Source organism: Oncorhynchus keta, unplaced genomic scaffold (genome assembly GCF_023373465.1).
Source record: "Oncorhynchus keta strain PuntledgeMale-10-30-2019 unplaced genomic scaffold, Oket_V2 Un_contig_30242_pilon_pilon, whole genome shotgun sequence".
Taxonomy (NCBI): Eukaryota; Metazoa; Chordata; class Actinopteri; order Salmoniformes; family Salmonidae; genus Oncorhynchus; species Oncorhynchus keta.
This window is the reverse complement of record NW_026286963.1, coordinates 157,208-178,057: the sequence shown is the minus strand read 5'-3', so window position 1 is coordinate 178,057 and position 20,850 is coordinate 157,208. Positions and strand designations below refer to the sequence as shown.

Genomic DNA, 20,850 nt, shown 5'->3' with positions numbered 1-20,850 from the left:
TCCTGTTCTCTCTCTTTCCTTCTCTCCCTCCCTACCACCCATCTTCCTGTTCTCTCTCTTTCCCTCTCCTCCCTACCACCCATCATCCTGTTCTCTCTCTCTCCTTCTCTCCCTCCCTACCACCCATCTTCCTGTTCTCTCTCTTTCCTTCTCTCCCTCCCTCCCTACCACCCATCTTCCTGTTCTCTCTCTCTTCTTCTCTCCCTCCCTACCACCCATCTTCCTGTTCCTTTCTCTCCCTCCCTACCACCCATCTTCCTGTTCTCTCTCTTTCTTTCTCTCCCCCCCTACCACCCATCTTCCTGTTCTCTCTCTTTCCTTCTCTCCCTCCCTACCACCCATCTTCCTGTTCTCTCTCTTTCCTTCTCTCCCTCCCTACCACCCATCTTCCTGTTCTCTCTCTTTCCTTCTTTCCCTCCCTACCACCCATCTTCCTGTTCTCTCTCTCTCCTTCTCTCCCTCCCTACCACCCATCTTCCTGTTCTCTCTCTTTCCTTGTCTCCCTCCCTACCACCCATCTTCCTGTTCTCTCTCTTTCCTTCTCTCCCTCCCCAACACCCTTCGTCCTGTTCTCTCTCTCTCTCTCTCTCTAGCTTTCACAACACACAAGCCAGCTAGAGAAAATTCAAGAACCGCACTCGCTATATTGCACACTAAGGTAATTGCGGCCTTGACCATTTGACTAGGAGGCCCCATCCTTGAATGTGTTTATCTTGTTCGAGCATAGCCACCATTGTATACTATTAGCGCTGCATTGGATTGATTGATAAGGTGCTGCACCCTGGTGGTTGGTACTGGTATTGCGGCCTCACAGCTGGTGAAAAAGGTGGTCTGTTTAGTTTTTTGATGAAAGGAAGAAAAAAAGAAAAGGAGGATCTCGCTCTTCCCCATCTGGCTCAGGGAGTTCATTTAGTCTCTAACACTCTCCCTCTTCCCCATCTGGCTCAGGGAGTTCATTTAGTCTCTAACACTCTCCCTCTTCCCCATCTGGCTCAGGGAGTTCATTTAGTCTCTAACACTCTCCCTCTTCCCCATCTGGCTCAGGGAGTTCATTTAGTCTCCAACACTCTCCCTCTTCCCCATCTGGCTCAGGGAGTTCATTTAGTCTCTAACACTCTCCCTCCTCCCCATCTGGCTCAGGGAGTTCATTTAGTCTCTAACACTCTCCCTCTTCCCCATCTGGCTCAGGGAGTTCATTTAGTCTCCAACACTCTCCCTCTTCCCCATCTGGCTCAGGGAGTTCATTTAGTCTCTAACACTCTCCCTCTTCCCCATCTGGCTCAGGGAGTTCATTTAGTCTCTAACACTCTCCCTCTTCCCCATCTGGCTCAGGGAGTTAATTTAGTCTCCAACACTCTTCCTCTTCCCCATCTGGCTCAGGGAGTTAATTTAGTCTCCAACACTCTCCCTCTTCCCCATCTGGCTCAGGGAGTTAATTTAGTCTCCAACACTCTCCCTCTTCCCCATCTGGCTCAGGGAGTTAATTTAGTCTCCAACACTCTCCCTCTTCCCCATCTGGCTCAGGGAGTTCATTTAGTCTCTAACACTCTCCCTCCTCCCCATCTGGCTCAGGGAGTTCATTTAGTCTCTAACACTCTCCCTCTTCCCCATCTGGCTCAGGGAGTTCATTTAGTCTCCAACACTCTCCCTCTTCCCCATCTGGCTCAGGGAGTTCATTTAGTCTCTAACACTCTCCCTCTTCCCCATCTGGCTCAGGGAGTTCATTTAGTCTCTAACACTCTCCCTCTTCCCCATCTGGCTCAGGGAGTTAATTTAGTCTCCAACACTCTTCCTCTTCCCCATCTGGCTCAGGGAGTTCATTTAGTCTCCAACACTCTCCCTCTCCCCCATCTGGCTCAGGGAGTTCATTTAGTCTCTAACACTCTCCCTCTCCCCCATCTGGCTCAGGGAGTTCATTTAGTCTCCAACACTCTCCCTCTTCCCCATCTGGCTCAGGGAGTTCATTTAGTCTCTAACACTCTCCCTCTTCCCCATCTGGCTCAGGGAGTTCATTTAGTCTCCAACACTCTCCCTCTTCCCCATCTGGCTCAGGGAGTTCATTTAGTCTCTAACACTCTCCCTCTTCCCCATCTGGCTCAGGGAGTTCATTTAGTCTCCAACACTCTCCTCTTCCCCATCTGGCTCAGGGAGTTCATTTAGTCTCTAACACTCTCCCTCTTCCCCATCTGGCTCAGGGAGTTCATTTAGTCTCTAACACTCTCCCTCTTCCCCATCTGGCTCAGGGAGTTCATTTAGTCTCTAACACTCTCCCTCTTCCCCATCTGGCTCAGGGAGTTCATTTAGTCTCCAACACTCTCCCTCTTCCCCATCTGGCTCAGGGAGTTCATTTAGTCTCTAACACTCTCCCTCTTCCCCATCTGGCTCAGGGAGTTCATTTAGTCTCTAACACTCTCCCTCTTCCCCATCTGGCTCAGGGAGTTCATTTAGTCTCCAACACTCTCCCTCTTCCCCATCTGGCTCAGGGAGTTCATTTAGTCTCCAACACTCTCCCTCTTCCCCATCTGGCTCAGGGAGTTCATTTAGTCTCTAACACTCTCCCTCTTCCCCATCTGGCTCAGGGAGTTCATTTAGTCTCTAACACTCTCCCTCTTCCCCATCTGGCTCAGGGAGTTCATTTAGTCTCTAACACTCTCCCTCTTCCCCATCTGGCTCAGGGAGTTCATTTAGTCTCCAACACTCTCCCTCTTCCCCATCTGGCTCAGGGAGTTCATTTAGTCTCTAACACTCTCCCTCTTCCCCATCTGGCTCAGGGAGTTCATTTAGTCTCTAACACTCTCCCTCTTCCCCATCTGGCTCAGGGAGTTCATTTAGTCTCTAACACTCTCCCTCTTCCCCATCTGGCTCAGGGAGTTCATTTAGTCTCCAACACTCTCCCTCTTCCCCATCTGGCTCAGGGAGTTCATTTAGTCTCCAACACTCTCCCTCTTCCCCATCTGGCTCAGGGAGTTCATTTAGTCTCTAACACTCTCCCTCTTCCCCATCTGGCTCAGGGAGTTCATTTAGTCTCCAACACTCTCCCTCTTCCCCATCTGGCTCAGGGAGTTCATTTAGTCTCTAACACTCTCCCTCTTCCCCATCTGGCTCAGGGAGTTCATTTAGTCTCCAACACTCTCCCTCTTCCCCATCTGGCTCAGGGAGTTCATTTAGTCTCCAACACTCTCCCTCTTCCCCATCTGGCTCAGGGAGTTCATTTAGTCTCTAACACTCTCCCTCTTCCCCATCTGGCTCAGGGAGTTCATTTAGTCTCCAACACTCTCCCTCTTCCCCATCTGGCTCAGGGAGTTCATTTAGTCTCTAACACTCTCCCTCTTCCCCATCTGGCTCAGGGAGTTCATTTAGTCTCTAACACTCTCCCTCTTCCCCATCTGGCTCAGGGAGTTAATTTAGTCTCCAACACTCTCCCTCTTCCCCATCTGGCTCAGGGAGTTCATTTAGTCTCCAACACTCTCCCTCTTCCCCATCTGGCTCAGGGAGTTCATTTAGTCTCTAACACTCTCCCTCTTCCCCATCTGGCTCAGGGAGTTAATTTAGTCTCCAACACTCTCCCTCTTCCCCATCTGGCTCAGGGAGTTCATTTAGTCTCTAACACTCTCCCTCTACCCCATCTGGCTCAGGGAGTTCATTTAGTCTCTAACACTCCCTCTTCCCCATCTGGCTCAGGGAGTTAATTTAGTCTCTAACACTCTCCCTCTTCCCCATCTGGCTCAGGGAGTTCATTTAGTCTCCAACACTCTCCCTCTTCCCCATCTGGCTCAGGGAGTTCATTTAGTCTCCAACACTCTCCCTCTTCCCCATCTGGCTCAGGGAGTTCATTTAGTCTCTAACACTCTCCCTCTTCCCCATCTGGCTCAGGGAGTTCATTTAGTCTCCAACACTCTCCCTCTTCCCCATCTGGCTCAGGGAGTTCATTTAGTCTCCAACACTCTCCCTCTTCCCCATCTGGCTCAGGGAGTTCATTTAGTCTCTAACACTCTCCCTCTTCCCCATCTGGCTCAGGGAGTTAATTTAGTCTCCAACACTCTCCCTCTTCCCCATCTGGCTCAGGGAGTTCATTTAGTCTCTAACACTCTCCCTCTACCCCATCTGGCTCAGGGAGTTCATTTAGTCTCCAACACTCTCCCTCTTCCCCATCTGGCTCAGGGAGTTCATTTAGTCTCCAACACTCTCCCTCTTCCCCATCTGGCTCAGGGAGTTCATTTAGTCTCTAACACTCTCCCTCTTCCCCATCTGGCTCAGGGAGTTCATTTAGTCTCCAACACTCTCCCTCTTCCCCATCTGGCTCAGGGAGTTCATTTAGTCTCTAACACTCTCCCTCTTCCCCATCTGGCTCAGGGAGTTCATTTAGTCTCCAACACTCTCCCTCTTCCCCATCTGGCTCAGGGAGTTAATTTAGTCTCCAACACTCTCCCTCTTCCCCATCTGGCTCAGGGAGTTCATTTAGTCTCTAACACTCTCCCTCTTCCCCATCTGGCTCAGGGAGTTCATTTAGTCTCCAACACTCTCCCTCTTCCCCATCTGGCTCAGGGAGTTCATTTAGTCTCTAACACTCTCCCTCATCTGGCTCAGGGAGTTATTTTAGTCTCTAACGCTCTCCCTCTTCCCCATCTGGCTCAGGGAGTTAATTTAGTCTCCAACACTCTCCCTCTTCCCCATCTGGCTCAGGGAGTTAATTTAGTCTCCAACACTCTCCCTCTTCCCCATCTGGCTCAGGGAGTTCATTTAGTCTCCAACACTCTCCCTCTTCCCCATCTGGCTCAGGGAGTTCATTTAGTCTCTAACACTCTCCCTCTTCCCCATCTGGCTCAGGGAGTTCATTTAGTCTCCAACACTCTCCCTCTTCCCCATCTGGCTCAGGGAGTTCATTTAGTCTCCAACACTCTCCCTCTTCCCCATCTGGCTCAGGGAGTTCATTTAGTCTCCAACACTCTCCCTCTTCCCCATCTGGCTCAGGGAGTTAATTTAGTCTCCAACACTCTCCCTCTTCCCCATCTGGCTCAGGGAGTTAATTTAGTCTCCAACACTCTCCCTCTTCCCCATCTGGCTCAGGGAGTTCATTTAGTCTCCAACACTCTCCCTCTTCCCCATCTGGCTCAGGGAGTTCATTTAGTCTCTAACACTCTCCCTCCTCCCCATCTGGCTCAGGGAGTTCTTTTAGTCTCTAACGCTCTCCCTCTTCCCCATCTGGCTCAGGGAGTTCATTTAGTCTCCAACACTCTCCCTCTTCCCCATCTGGCTCAGGGAGTTCATTTAGTCTCCAACACTCTCCCTCTTCTCCATCTGGCTCAGGGAGTTCATTTAGTCTCCAACACTCTCCCTCTTCCCCATCTGGCTCAGGGAGTTAATTTAGTCTCCAACACTCTCCCTCTTCCCCATCTGGCTCAGGGAGTTCATTTAGTCTCCAACACTCTCCCTCTTCCCCATCTGGCTCAGGGAGTTCATTTAGTCTCTAACACTCTCCCTCTTCCCCATCTGGCTCAGGGAGTTCATTTAGTCTCTAACACTCTCCCTCTTCCCCATCTGGCTCAGGGAGTTCATTTAGTCTCCAACACTCTCCCTCTTCCCCATCTGGCTCAGGGAGTTCATTTAGTCTCCAACACTCTCCCTCTTCCCCATCTGGCTCAGGGAGTTCATTTAGTCTCCAACACTCTCCCTCTTCCCCATCTGGCTCAGGGAGTTAATTTAGTCTCCAACACTCTCCCTCTTCCCCATCTGGCTCAGGGAGTTCATTTAGTCTCTAACACTCTCCCTCTTCCCCATCTGGCTCAGGGAGTTCATTTAGTCTCTAACACTCTCCCTCTTCCCATCTGGCTCAGGGAGTTAATTTAGTCTCCAACACTCTCCCTCTTCCCCATCTGGCTCAGGGAGTTCATTTAGTCTCTAACACTCTCCCTCTTCCCCATCTGGCTCAGGGAGTTCATTTAGTCTCCAACACTCTCCCTCTTCCCCATCTGGCTCAGGGAGTTCATTTAGTCTCCAACACTCTCCCTCTTCCCCATCTGGCTCAGGGAGTTCATTTAGTCTCCAACACTCTCCCTCTTCCCCATCTGGCTCAGGGAGTTCATTTAGTCTCCAACACTCTCCCTCTTCCCCATCTGGCTCAGGGAGTTCATTTAGTCTCTAACACTCTCCCTCTTCCCCATCTGGCTCAGGGAGTTCATTTAGTCTCCAACACTCTCCCTCTTCCCCATCTGGCTCAGGGAGTTCATTTAGTCTCTAACACTCTCCCTCTTCCCCATCTGGCTCAGGGAGTTCATTTAGTCTCTAACACTCTCCCTCTTCCCCATCTGGCTCAGGGAGTTCATTTAGTCTCTAACACTCTCCCTCTTCCCCATCTGGCTCAGGGAGTTCATTTAGTCTCTAACACTCTCCCTCTTCCCCATCTGGCTCAGGGAGTTCATTTAGTCTCTAACACTCTCCCTCTTCCCCATCTGGCTCAGGGAGTTCATTTAGTCTCCAACACTCTCCCTCTTCCCCATCTGGCTCAGGGAGTTCATTTAGTCTCCAACACTCTCCCTCTTCCCCATCTGGCTCAGGGAGTTAATTTAGTCTCCAACACTCTCCCTCTTCCCCATCTGGCTCAGGGAGTTCATTTAGTCTCCAACACTCTCCCTCTTCCCCATCTGGCTCAGGGAGTTCATTTAGTCTCTAACACTCTCCCTCTTCCCCATCTGGCTCAGGGAGTTCATTTAGTCTCCAACACTCTCCCTCTTCCCCATCTGGCTCAGGGAGTTCATTTAGTCTCCAACACTCTCCCTCTTCCCCATCTGGCTCAGGGAGTTCATTTAGTCTCCAACACTCTCCCTCTTCCCCATCTGGCTCAGGGAGTTAATTTAGTCTCTAACACTCTCCCTCTTCCCCATCTGGCTCAGGGAGTTCTTTTAGTCTCTAACACTCTCCCTCTTCCCCATCTGGCTCAGGGAGTTCATTTAGTCGCCAACACTCTCCCTCTTCCCCATCTGGCTCAGGGAGTTCATTTAGTCTCAACACTCTCCCTCTTCCCCATCTGGCTCAGGGAGTTCATTTAGTCTCCAACACTCTCCCTCTTCCCCATCTGGCTCAGGGAGTTCATTTAGTCTCCAACACTCTCCCTCTTCCCCATCTGGCTCAGGGAGTTCATTTAGTCTCCAACACTCTCCTCTTCCCCATCTGGCTCAGGGAGTTCATTTAGTCTCTAACACTCTCCCTCTTCCCCATCTGGCTCAGGGAGTTAATTTAGTCTCCAACACTCTCCCTCTTCCCCATCTGGCTCAGGGAGTTCATTTAGTCTCTAACACTCTCCCTCTTCCCCATCTGGCTCAGGGAGTTCATTTAGTCTCCAACACTCTCCCTCTTCCCCATCTGGCTCAGGGAGTTCATTTAGTCTCCAACACTCTCCCTCTTCCCCATCTGGCTCAGGGAGTTCATTTAGTCTCCAACACTCTCCCTCTTCCCCATCTGGCTCAGGGAGTTCATTTAGTCTCCAACACTCTCCCTCTTCCCCATCTGGCTCAGGGAGTTAATTTAGTCTCCAACACTCTCCCTCTTCCCCATCTGGCTCAGGGAGTTCATTTAGTCTCCAACACTCTCCCTCTTCCCCATCTGGCTCAGGGAGTTCATTTAGTCTCTAACACTCTCCCTCTTCCCCATCTGGCTCAGGGAGTTCATTTAGTCTCTAACACTCTCCCTCTTCCCCATCTGGCTCAGGGAGTTCATTTAGTCTCTAACACTCTCCCTCTTCCCCATCTGGCTCAGGGAGTTCATTTAGTCTCCAACACTCTCCCTCTTCCCCATCTGGCTCAGGGAGTTCATTTAGTCTCCAACACTCTCCCTCTTCCCCATCTGGCTCAGGGAGTTCATTTAGTCTCCAACACTCTCCCTCTTCCCCATCTGGCTCAGGGAGTTCATTTAGTCTCCAACACTCTCCCTCTTCCCCATCTGGCTCAGGGAGTTCATTTAGTCTCCAACACTCTCCCTCTTCCCCATCTGGCTCAGGGAGTTCATTTAGTCTCTAACACTCTCCCTCTTCCCCATCTGGCTCAGGGAGTTCTTTTAGTCTCTAACACTCTCCCTCTTCCCCATCTGGCTCAGGGAGTTCATTTAGTCTCCAACACTCTCCCTCTTCCCCATCTGGCTCAGGGAGTTCATTTAGTCTCCAACACTCTCCCTCTTCCCCATCTGGCTCAGGGAGTTCATTTAGTCTCCAACACTCTCCCTCTTCCCCATCTGGCTCAGGGAGTTCATTTAGTCTCCAACACTCTCCCTCTTCCCCATCTGGCTCAGGGAGTTCATTTAGTCTCCAACACTCTCCCTCTTCCCCATCTGGCTCAGGGAGTTCATTTAGTCTCCAACACTCTCCCTCTTCCCCATCTGGCTCAGGGAGTTCATTTAGTCTCCAACACTCTCCCTCTTCCCCATCTGGCTCAGGGAGTTCATTTAGTCTCCAACACTCTCCCTCTTCCCCATCTGGCTCAGGGAGTTCATTTAGTCTCCAACACTCTCCCTCTTCCCCATCTGGCTCAGGGAGTTCATTTAGTCTCCAACACTCTCCCTCTTCCCCATCTGGCTCAGGGAGTTCATTTAGTCTCCAACACTCTCCCTCTTCCCCATCTGGCTCAGGGAGTTCATTTAGTCTCCAACACTCTCCCTCTTCCCCATCTGGCTCAGGGAGTTCATTTAGTCTCCAACACTCTCCCTCTTCCCCATCTGGCTCAGGGAGTTCATTTAGTCTCCAACACTCTCCCTCTTCCCCATCTGGCTCAGGGAGTTCATTTAGTCTCCAACACTCTCCCTCTTCCCCATCTGGCTCAGGGAGTTCATTTAGTCTCCAACACTCTCCCTCTTCCCCATCTGGCTCAGGGAGTTCATTTAGTCTCCAACACTCTCCCTCTTCCCCATCTGGCTCAGGGAGTTCATTTAGTCTCCAACACACTCCCTCTTCTCCATCTGGCTCAGGGAGTTCATTTAGTCTCTAACGCTCTCCCTCTTCCCCATCTGGCTCAGGGAGTTCATTTAGTCTCCAACACTCTCCCTCTTCCCCATCTGGCTCAGGGAGTTCATTTAGTCTCCAACACTCTCCCTCTTCCCCATCTGGCTCAGGGAGTTCATTTAGTCTCCAACACTCTCCCTCTTCCCCATCTGGCTCAGGGAGTTCATTTAGTCTCCAACACTCTCCCTCTTCCCCATCTGGCTCAGGGAGTTCATTTAGTCTCCAACACTCTCCCTCTTCTCCATCTGGCTCAGGGAGTTCATTTAGTCTCTAACGCTCTCCCTCTTCTCCATCTGGCTCAGGGAGTTCATTTAGTCTCTAACGCTCTCCCTCGTTCCCTCCCCTCTTTCTTGTAATCGCTCCTTCACTCATTGCCTCATTTTCTCTCCTCCAATCTTGCCCAGACAATCAGTGTTGTGTGTGTACAGTATGTAGACATATCTTTATAGTTAGTCATGGCTATAAATATATATGCATTCTTTGTGTGCATATATTTATGTAGAATTTGTTTGTATGTTTACTTAGTCATGAACACGTCCCTACTTCTACACTACATGACCAAAAGTATGTGGACATCTGCTCATTGAACATCTTATTACAAAATCAATACATTAATATGGAGTTAGTCTCCCCTTTGCTGCTATAACAGCCTCAACTCTTCTGGGAAGGCTTTCCACTAGATGTTGGAACATTGCTATGGGGACTTGCTTCTATTCAGCCACAAGAGCATTAGTGAGGTCACGTACTGATGTTGGGTGATTAGGCCTGGCTTGCAGTCAGCTTTCCAAATCATCCCAAAGGTGTTCGATGGGGTTGAGGTCAGGGCACTGTGCAGTTCAGTCAAGTTCTTTCATACCGATCTCGACAAACCATTTCTGGACCTCGCTTTGTGCACGGGGGCATTGTCATGCTGAAACAGGAAAGGGCCTTCCCCAAACTATCGCCACAAAGTTGGAAGCACAGAATTGTCTAGAATGTCATTGTATGCTGTAGTGTTAAGATTTACCTTCACTGGAACTAAGGGGCCTAGCCAGAACCATGACTCCATCAAACTTTACAGTTATCACTATGCACTGGGGCAGGTTGAGTTCTCCTGGCATCCGCCAAATCCAAATTCCTCTGTCGGACTGCCAGATGGTGACGCGTGATTCATCACTCCAGAGAACACGTTTCCACTGCTCCAGAGTTCAATGGCTGCTCCAGAGTTCAATGGTGCTGAGCTGCTTCCAGAGGCAGAGGATCAGTGGAGACCTGTCATTCAGGGCAGAGCCCCACTGGTTTAGAGGATCAGTGGAGACCTGTCATTCGCAGAGCCCCACTGGTTTAGAGGATCAGTGGAGACCTGTCATTCAGGGCAGAGCCCCACTGGTGATCTTAGGCAGAGCCCCACTGGTTTAGTCAGTGGAGACCTGTCATTCAGGCCATTTTAGAAACCCATGGTTTAGAGGATCAGTGGAGACCTGTCATTCAGGGCAGAGCCCCACTGGTTTAATCAGTTGTCATTCAGGGCAGAGCCCCACTGGTTTAGAGGATCAGTGGAGACCTGTCATTCAGGGCAGAGCCCCACTGGTTTAGAGGATCAGTGGAGACCTGTCATTCAGGGCAGAGCCCCACTGGTTTAGAGGATCAGTGGAGACCTGTCATTCAGGGCAGAGCCCCACTGGTTTAGAGGATCAGTGGAGACCTGTCATTCAGGGCAGAGCCCCACTGGTTTAGAGGATCAGTGGAGACCTGTCATTCAGGGCAGAGCCCCACTGGTTTAGAGGATCAGTGGAGACCTGTCATTCAGGGCAGAGCCCCACTGGTTTAGAGGATCAGTGGAGACCTGTCATTCAGGGCAGAGCCCCACTGGTTTTCAGAGCCACAGAGCCCCATTTCTAGTCATTCAGGGCAAAAAGGATCAAATATATATGGAGACCTAGGGCAGAGAGTTTTTGGGGTCAGGGCAGAGCCCCACTGGTTTAGAGGATCATTTTCTGGTTTTGATGTTATTCTGACATTAATACGTGTGACATATCAGTTTGCAAACAGTGGAGACCTGTCATTCATGGTTTAGAGGATCAGTGGAGACCTGTCATTCAGGGCAGAGCCCCACTGGTTTAGAGGATCAGTGGAGACCTGTCATTCAGGGCAGAGCCCCACTGGTTTAGCAGTGGAGACCTGTCATTCAGGGCAGAGCCCCACTGGTTTAGAGGATCAGTGGAGACCTGTCATTCAGGGCAGAGCCCCACTGGTTTAGAGGATCAGTGGAGACCTGTCATTCAGTAAAAAAAAAAAAAAAAAAAAAATAAACATTATAATCATTGAGTTAATACATCCACATTCAAACATGGTCTCTTTTTGCTTTGTTGAGTAAGGCAGCTCCAAAATGCAGGTGTTTCAGCCTAGCTCTATGCTTCCTCTGGTGGTGGCGCAGCCAGCTGAAAATATGGAGTGTAGGGGTTGGTAAGGTTCTCTAGTTGCACCGTGATTGGCTCAATGTTCTGTCACTCATGGGGACAATAAGTCAGCGCCAAGTCCAAGGGTAGAGCTCGAAAATTCAAGCTCCTTGGGTGCTGCAATAGAGTTACATTAGAAGTGCTCATCCAAGAAGGCTCAAGGTCATTGGCCATAGATAAAATCACATCAAATCACATCATATCTACAGTAGCATTGATTGGACTGATCATGTCAACATCATACTTTCAAAATCTTCGCTAGCAAGCTATGTCATCATCATGAATCAAGTCGACAATCTACTGGCAAATCCTTGTCATATGAAGAGAAATAATGGAGAAGAATTAAAGATCAAATGTATCGGTGCCTCAGCCTAATCATTTGGTCTATTTTCCACTCTTGATTCCACCTACTGTTCTGACTTGGTGGTGCACATGTAGCCTATAACCTGTTTTAGAGAAATGTAATTATCGAATGTAGCCGTGGTAAGGTGTTGGGACTGCTGTTGTGACTTACAGTTTTGGGCACCGTTTGTCACCGTTGTAGTGTAATTAATGTAGTGTTTAGTGTTGTGTAGTGGCTTTGATGACATGCTTCCCACATTGTTTGGTTTTGTTTGATCCACCAGATTGACATGCTAAAATCACCACTGCCAAGGACAGATGGTTTTTACACGCTTCAGCACTTGGTGGTCCCGTTTTGTGAGCTTGTGTGGCCTACCACTTTGCAGCGGAGCCGTTGTTGCTCCTAGACGTTTCCACTTCACAATAACAGCACTTTCAGTTGACCAGGGCCAATCTAGTAGGGCAGAAAGTGACTTGTTGGAAGGGTGGCAGTCTATGACGGTGCCATATTGAAAGTCACTGAGCTCACTGAGCTGTTTGTCTATGGAGATTGCATGGCTGTGTGATCGATTCTTTGTATATACATTTGTATATATAGTGTATTTTCAAAAGCTGTCTTTGTGAGATGGCGGAGGGAGGTAGAGGTAGAGAGAAAGAGAGAGGTAGAGAGAAAGAGAGAGGTAGAGAGAAAGAGAGAGGTAGAGAGAAAGAGAGAGAGAGAGGTAGAGAGAGAGAGCGGTAGAAAGAGAGAGAAAGAGAGCGGTAGAGAGAGAGAGCGGTAGAGAGAGAAAGAGAGAAAGAGAGGTAGAGAGAGCAGTAGAGAGAAAGAGAGAGAGAGAGAGAGAGAGAGAGAGAGGTAGGGAGAAAGAGAGAGAGAGAGAGAGAGAGAGAGCGGTAGAAAGAGAGAGAAAGAGAGCGGTAGAGAGAGAGAGCGGTAGAGAGAGAAAGAGAGAGAGAGAGGTAGAGAGAGCAGTAGAGAGAAAGAGAGAGAGAGAGAGAGAGAGAGGTAGGGAGAAAGAGAGAGAGCCCCAGCAGGGCCACAGTGCTGTGCTGTCTCCATGGAAGTAGCAGTGAGGGTTGTTGAGTTGGAACCTAATAAAGGGAGGACAATAAGCACACACACCCCACACACCCCACACACACCCCACACACATACACACACACACCCCACACACATACACACACACACCCCACACACATACACACCCCACACACACCCCACACACATACACACACACCCCAGCCTCATAAAGCGAGGACAATAAGCACACACACCCCACACACATACACACTCCCCCCAGCCTCATAAAGCAGCTTTGAATAGCCCTGAACTAGCCAGCAGCAATCTCTAAAAGGACTCTCCATCTCCCTTAGTGCAGCACACAACCTCTCCATCTCGCTATTTCTCTCTCTGACACACACACACACACAAGTTTGAACACAAAAACTCTCTCTCACACACAAACCATGCACCCATCAGTCAATGACCATCTCAATGAAGTTAACAGCTCACTCACTGATAAGTCAATGGCTCTTGCTACTCTCTCCTCTCCTTTTCTCTCTTCTCTTTATCTCCATCTCTCCTCTCCGTTTCTCTCTCCTCTCTACTCCTTTTCTCCATCTCTCCTCTCCTTTTCTCCATCTCTCCTCTCCGTTTCTCTCTCCTCTCTACTCCCTTTCTCCATCTCTCCTCTCCGTTTCTCTCTCCTCTCTACTCCTTTTCTCCATCTCTCCTCTCCGTTTCTCTCTTCTCTATTCTCCTTTTCTCCATCTCTCCTCTCCTTTTCTTTTCTCTCTCCTCTCCCCTCTTCTTCCCCACTCTACTGGAGCACACCAGCTACATGTGTCACTATGGCAACCTCTCCACTTGACAGCACTTTCTCTGCCAGTCCAGATGAGTCTGACGAGCCACTCCTCAAGCTGGACTAAGTTACCTAGTTACAGTATTTAGCCAATGAGGAGGTCTATCTCAGAAAGAACACCTACTGTAAATGAATCATTCTTTCATATTGCGGCCTATTTTTTGTTTAAGATTCCCACTTAGTTTTCTGTCAGTTTCTTTGTGGTATATTTCTGAGCACTCTCCCTATGCTCTCCCTATGCTCTTCATATGCTCTCCCTATGCTCTCCCTATGCTCTTCATATGCTCTCCCTATGCTCTTTCACTCTTGGTCTCTTCTCTCGCTCTCTCATGCTCTAATCTCCCTCTCTTTCTGTTAAGGGATTTTTTTATCAATAATGACTAATTATGTATACATTTCAATCAGGACTGACTGATCAGAATACTATTATGTTACTGTATAGATGTATGAATTTTATTTGAATCCTAGTACTGAATATAATGTGTGTAATTATAATCAAGAATTAGAACAATCACTGTCTGTTCCTTGGTAGAAACTAATGAACTTATCGTCAGACTGGCTAGAATGCTTATCTACACAGGAAGACCGTGGCTTGGTCATACATTTTCTAAATTGGTGAGAGACGATGTAGGAAGGCTTGAGAACTATACTGCCATTGTACCAGAGTGGAGGAGGGACGGGACAGTTTGAAAACTAATGACGTCACTTTCAGTTTATAACCTGTGGTAAATTGTATCATGTTCAGTACTCTGGAGAATAAACACTAGTGCTGTCAGGGGGTACTGTCACGACTTCTGCCGAAGTCGTTGCCTCTCCTTGTTCGGGCGGTGCTCGGCGTTCGACGTCACCGGTCTTCTAGCCTTCATTGATCCTTTTTTCATTTTCCATTGGTTTTGTCTTGTCTTCCCACACACCTGTTTTCAATCCCATTCATTACCTGTTGTGTATTTAACCCTATGTTTCCCCTCATGTCTTTGTCAGAGATTGATTTGTTGTCAGTGTAGTGTTATTGTTTGTATAGGTGCGCGTCGGGTCCTCGTACCCATGTTTTGTTTGTTTGTACATTTATTGTTATGGAGCATACTCGTGGAACTTTATTAAAAGACTCCATATTTACACTCCATTTGACTCTCCTGCGCCTGACTTCCCTGCCACCTATTACACCTATGCTTGACAGAATCTCTGACCAATATATATGAAGTCAGCAGGAGAAGACACTATACCCATGGACCTGGAGGAATGCGTTCAGGAACAAGCGGGGAAGCTTGACTGTATCAGCTCCGTCATGGAGCACATTGTCCAGAAAATGGATCCCTGGGAGAGACAGGGAGTTTCTCCAGCGCCACCACCACCACAACCGGAATCTCCCGTGAACGTTTTTTCCTCTCCGGAATCGAGGATCCATTTATCCCTACCCACGGGATACAACGGAGATACTGCCGGCTGCCAGGGGTTCCTCCTCAAGCTAAACTTATATCTAGCCACGGCCTCCCCAGTACCATCTGACCGTGAGAAGAGTTACGCCCTCGTCTCATGCCTCACCGGGAAAGCCCTGGAATGGGCCAGCGCTGTGTGTAGAAGGGAGGATGCGGCGTTGGACCATTTTGAGGAGTTCACCCGCCAGTTCCGGATAATATTCGATCACCCACCTGAAGGCAAAGCAGCGGGTGAGCTTCTCTATCATCTGAGGCAGGAGACGAGGAGTGCACAGGATTTTGCTTTGGAATTTAGGACCTTGGCTGCCGGCGCTGGATGGAGCGACAGGGCCCTGATCGACCATTACCGTTGTAGTCTACGCGAGGACGTCCGTCGGGAGCTGGCCTGTAGAGACACCACCCTCACCTTCGACCAGCTGGTGGACATGTCCATCAAGCTGGACAACATGCTGGCTACTCGTGGACGTCTAGATCGGGGTCTGGTTGTTCCATCCTCCCGCACCCTCTCTCCCGAACCTATGGAATTGGGAGGGATGGTGCGCAGGGAGACCGGAGGGGGTTCCCGCTCGAGCACCATTCATGGTCGCAGAGGGCACACTGCTGGTCGGTGCCGGGTTGGTTCCTCTGGGAATAGAGAGGGCAGGCAGGGCATTCTGGCGTCACCCCATGTGAGTAGGCACCATTCTCATCCAGAGCCCTCTGCTGCACTAATGTTTGTCTCTGTCTCTTTTCCTGATTTTTCACTGCATTCCCAGTATAAGGCACTAGTTGATTCAGGTGCGGCTGGGAATTTCATTAATAAAAGTCTAGCTCATAGTTTAGGGATCCCTATTGTTCCTGTGGATATGCCTATCCCTATTCATGCCTTAGATAGTTGACCATTAGGGTCAGGGTTTATCAGGGAGGTTACCGCACCTTTGTGTATGATAACGCAGGAGGGTCACAAGGAGAAGATTAGTCTTTTCCTTATTGATTCTCCTGCGTATTCTGTGGTGCTAGGCCTACCCTGGTTAGTTTGTCATAACCCCACTGTTTCTTGGCCAAAGAGGGCTCTCACGGGGTGGTCGCGAGAATGCTCAGGTAGGTGTTTAGTGGTTTCCGTTGGTGCTACTAAGGTGGAAAGTCCAGACCAGGTCTCCACCGTGCGCATTCCCCCCGAATATGCTGATTTGGCTCTCGCCTTCTGTAAAAAGAAGGCGACTCAATTACCACCCCATCGACGGGGGGATTGTGCGATAGATCTCCTGGTAGACGCTGCATATCCCAAGAGTCACGTGTATCCCCTGTCGCAAGCGGAGACGGAGGCTATGGAGACATATGTCTCTTTCACCCGTCTCCTCGAGTTTCTTTTTTGTGAAGAAAAAGGATGGCGGTTTACGCCCGTGCATTGATTATCGAGGTCTTAATAAAATCACAGTGAAATATAGCTACCCGCTACCTCTGATCAATACGGTTATTGAGTTAATGCACGGGGCAAGTTTTTTTCACAAAATTGGATCTCAGGAGTGCGTACAATCTGGTGCGTATTAAGAAGGGTGACGAGTGGAAGACGGCATTTAGCACTACCTCAGGTCATTATGAGTACCTGGTCATGCCATATGGGTTGATGAATGCTCCATCAGTCTTCCAATCATTTGTAGATGAGATCTTCAGGGACCTGCACGGGCAGGGTGTAGTGGTGTATATCGATGATATTCTGATATACTCTGCTACACGCGCCGAGCATGTGTCCCTGGTGCGCAGGGTGCTTGGTCGCCTGTTGGAGCATGATCTATATGTCAAGGCTGAGAAATGCTTGTTTTTCCAACAATCCATCTCCTTCCTAGGGCATCGGACTTCCACTTCAGGAGTGGAGATGGAGAGCGACCGCATTACAGCCGTGCGTAATTGGCCGACTCCAACCACGGTAAAGGAGTTGCAGCGTCTCAGCGTTCGGGTACGCCACTGAAGCTTCGCCCCTGTGCTTTCTTTTCGAAGAAGCTCAGCCCAGCGGAGCGGAACTATGATGTGGGGAACCGAGAGCTGTTAGCTGTCGTAGAAGCCTTGAAGGTGTGGAGGCATTGGCTTGAGGGGGCTAAACACCCTTTTCTCATCTGGACTGACCACCGCAATCTGGAGTACATCAGGCAGGCGAAGAGATTGAATCCTCGCCAGGCAAGGTGGGCCATGTTTTTCACTCGTTTTGTTTACTCTTTCTTACAGACCAGGCTCCCAGAACATTAAGGCAGACGCATTGTCTCGGCTGTATGACACAGAGGAGCGGTCCATGGATCCCACTCCCAGCTTCGTGTCTGGTGGCGCCGGTAGTGTGGGAGCTGGACGCGGACATTGCGCGGGCGTCACGTGCAGAGCCTTCTCCCCCTGAGTGTCCAGCTGGTCGTCTGTACGTTCCGTCTGCTGTCCGCGACCGATTGATATATTGGGCTCACACGTCACCCTCCTCTGGTCATCCTGGGATAGGTCGGACGATGCGCTGTCTTGAAGGAAGGTACTGGTGGCCCACTTTAGCTAAGGATGTGAGGATTTATGTTTCTTCCTGTTCGGTGTGCGCCCAGTGCAAGGCTCCTAGACACCTGCCCAGAGGTAAGCTACAACCTCTACCCGTTCCTCAACGGCCATGGTTGCACCTGTCGGTGGATTTTTTTGACTGATCTTCCACCTTCACAGGGTTACACCACGATCCTGGTCGTTGTGGATCGGTTTTCAAAGTCCTGTCTCCTCCCTTTGCCCGGTCTCCCTACGGCCTTATAAACTGCAGAGGCCCTGTTTACACACGTTTTCCGGCACTATGGGGTGCTTGAGGATATAGTGTCTGATCGGGGTCCCCAGTTCACATCAAGGGTCTGGAAGGCGTTCATGGAGCGTCTGGGGATCTCGGTTAGTCTTACCTCAGGTTTTCACCCCGAGAGTAATGGGCAGGTGGAGAGAGTTAACCAGGATGTGGGTAGGTTTCTGCGGTCTTATTGCCAGGATCGGCCGGGGGAGTGGGCGAAGTTTGTGCCCTGGGCAGAGATGGCTCAGAACTCGCTACGTCACTCCTCCACTAACCTTACTCCTTTTCAATGTGTATTAGGGTATCAGCCGGTTCTGGCTCCTTGTCATCAGAGCCAGACCGAGGCCCCTGCGGTGGACAATTGGTTTCGGCACGCTGAGGAAACCTGGGAGGCAGCCCACGTCCACCTTCAGCGTGCCATAAGGCGCCAGAAAATTGGCGCAGACCGTTGCCGCAGTGAGGCCCCAGTGTTCGCACCAGGGGTCAGGGTCTGGCTCTCAACCCGAAACCTGCCCCTTCCCCTGCTCTGCCGGAAGCTGGGTCCACGGTTTGTGGGGCCGTTTAAAGTCCTGAGGAGAGTGAACGAGGTATGTTATAGGTTACAACTACCCACTCATTACCGTATTAATCCCTCGTTCCATGTGTCTCTCCTCAGGCCGATGGTGGCTGGCCCGCTCCAGGAGGCTGAAGTGCGTGATGTTCCTCCGCCTCCTCTAGACATCGAGGGGGTTCCGGCGTACTCTGTTCGCTCCATTTTGGATTCGAGACGTCGTGCGAGGGGCCTTCAGTACCTCGTGGACTCGGAGGGGTACGGGCCGGAGGAGAGATGCTGGGTTCCGGTGGAGGACGTGTTAGATCCTTCCATGTTATCAGAATTCCACCGTCTCCATCCGGATCGCCCTGCACCTCGCCCTCCGGGTCGTCCCCGAGGCCGGTGTCGACGCGCAGCTGGAGCCGCGCGTCAGGGGGGGGGGTACTGTCACGACTTCTGCCGAAGTCGTTGCCTCTCCTTGTTCGGGCGGTGCTCGGCGTTCGACGTCACCGGTCTTCTAGCCAACATTGATCCTTTTTTCATTTTCCATTGGTTTTGTCTTGTCTTCCCACACACCTGTTTTCAATCCCATTCATTACCTGTTGTGTATTTAACCCTCTGTTTCCCCTCATGTCTTTGTCAGAGATTGATTTGTTGTCAGTGTAGTGTGATTGTTTGTATAGGTGCGCGTCGGGTCCTCGTACCCATGTTTTTGTTTGTTTGTACATTTATTGTTATGGAGCATACTCGTGGAACTTTATTAAAAGACTCCATATTTACACTCCATTTGACTCTCCTGCGCCTGACTTCCCTGCCACCTATTACACCTATGCTTGACAAGTGCAGTTTATAACCTGTGGTAAATTGTATCATGTTCAGTACTCTGGAGAATAAACGCTAGTGCTTGATTTTGAGACTGGTCTCTGCCCATTTTATGCAAATACGTTTCTTACAAATCCTTAGAAATGGGCTGAGTGTATTAATTTATTTGGGTATTAAACATATAGGAATTGAATTCCTCTATCACTTTCTCAATTCTATTCAAAGGCCTTTATTGGCATGGAAGACATATGTTTACATTGCCAAAGCAATGTACACTGAACAAAAACATAAACGCAACATGCAACAATTTCAATGATTTTAATGTTATAGTTCATATAAGGAAAAGGAAATCTGTCAGTTGAAATAAATTCATTAGGTCCTGATTTATGGATTTCACATGACTGGGAACACAGATATGCACCCTATGGTCACAGATACCTTAAGAAAAGGTAGGGCGTGGATCAGTATCTGGTGTGACCACCATTTGCCTCATGCAGCGCGACACATCTCCTCTGCACAGAGTTGATCAGGCTGATTGTGGCCTGTGGAATGTTGTCCCACTCCTCTTCAATGGCTGTGTGAAGTTTCTGGATTTTGTCGGGAACTAGAACACGCTGTCGTACGCGTCGATCCAGAGCATCCCAAACATGCTGAATGGGTGACATGTCTGGTGACTATGCAGGCCATGGAAGAACTGGGACATTTTCAACTTCCAGGAATTGTGTACAGATCCTTGTGACATGGGTCCGTGCGTTATCATGCTGAAAAATGAGGTGATGGTGGCGGATGAATGGCACAACAATGTATCTTTGTGCATTCAAATTGCCATCAATAAAATGCAATTGTGTTAGCTGTCTGTAGCTTATCCCTGCCCATACCATAACCCTACCGCCACCATGGGGCTCTCTGTTCACTACATTGACATCAGAAAACCACTTACCCACAATACACCATACACGCTGTCTGCCATCTGCCTGGTACAGTTAAAACCAGGATTCATCCATGAAGAGCACACTTCTCCAGCGTGCCAGTGGCCATCGAAGGTGAGCATTTGTCCATTGAAGTCTGTTACGATGCTGAACTGCAGTCAGGTCAAGACCCTGGTGAGGATGAAGAGCATACGGATGAGCGTCCCTGAGACGGTTTCTGACCGTTTGTGCAGAAATTCTTCGGTTTTGTGCAAACCCACAGTTTGATCAGCTGTCATCAAACCCACAGTTTGATCAGCTGTCATCAAACCCACAGTTTGATCAGCTGTCTGGGTGGCTGGAGACCCCGCTGGTGAAGAAGCCGGATGTGGAGGTCCTGGGCTGGCGAGGTTACATTAAATGAAAGTACTGATGAAAGTACTGCCTAATGAAAGTACTGATGAAAGTACTGCCTAATGAAAGTACTGATGAAAGTACTGCCTAATGAAAGTACTGATGAAAGTACTGCCTGATGAAAGTACTGCCTAATGAAAGTACTGCCTAATGAAAGTACTGATGAAAGTACTGCCTAATGAAAGTACTGATGAAAGTACTGCCTAATGAAAGTACTGATGAAAGTACTGCCTAATGAAAGTACTGATGAAAGTACTGCCTAATGAAAGTACTGATGAAAGTACTGCCTAATGAAAGCACTGATGAAAGTACTGCCTAATGAAAGTACTGATGAAAG

The 20,850-nt window shown here is 49.4% G+C and overlaps 1 protein-coding gene across 2 annotated transcripts in view; it reads right to left on the bottom strand.

Moving 5' to 3' along the window:
* Nucleotides 1–19,493: 19,493 nt before the first annotated feature.
* The window catches only part of mfng (MFNG O-fucosylpeptide 3-beta-N-acetylglucosaminyltransferase), a 28,099-nt gene continuing 26,742 nt past the window's right edge, over nucleotides 19,494–20,850 (bottom strand). For both annotated transcript variants that reach the window (XR_008114838.1, XR_008114839.1), the window contains exons 9-10: nucleotides 20,132–20,291; nucleotides 19,494–19,952 (exon numbers count right to left, since the gene is read on the bottom strand). The gene's annotated coding sequence lies outside the window, so the exon portion shown is untranslated. The remainder of the gene's footprint in view (nucleotides 19,953–20,131; nucleotides 20,292–20,850) is intronic.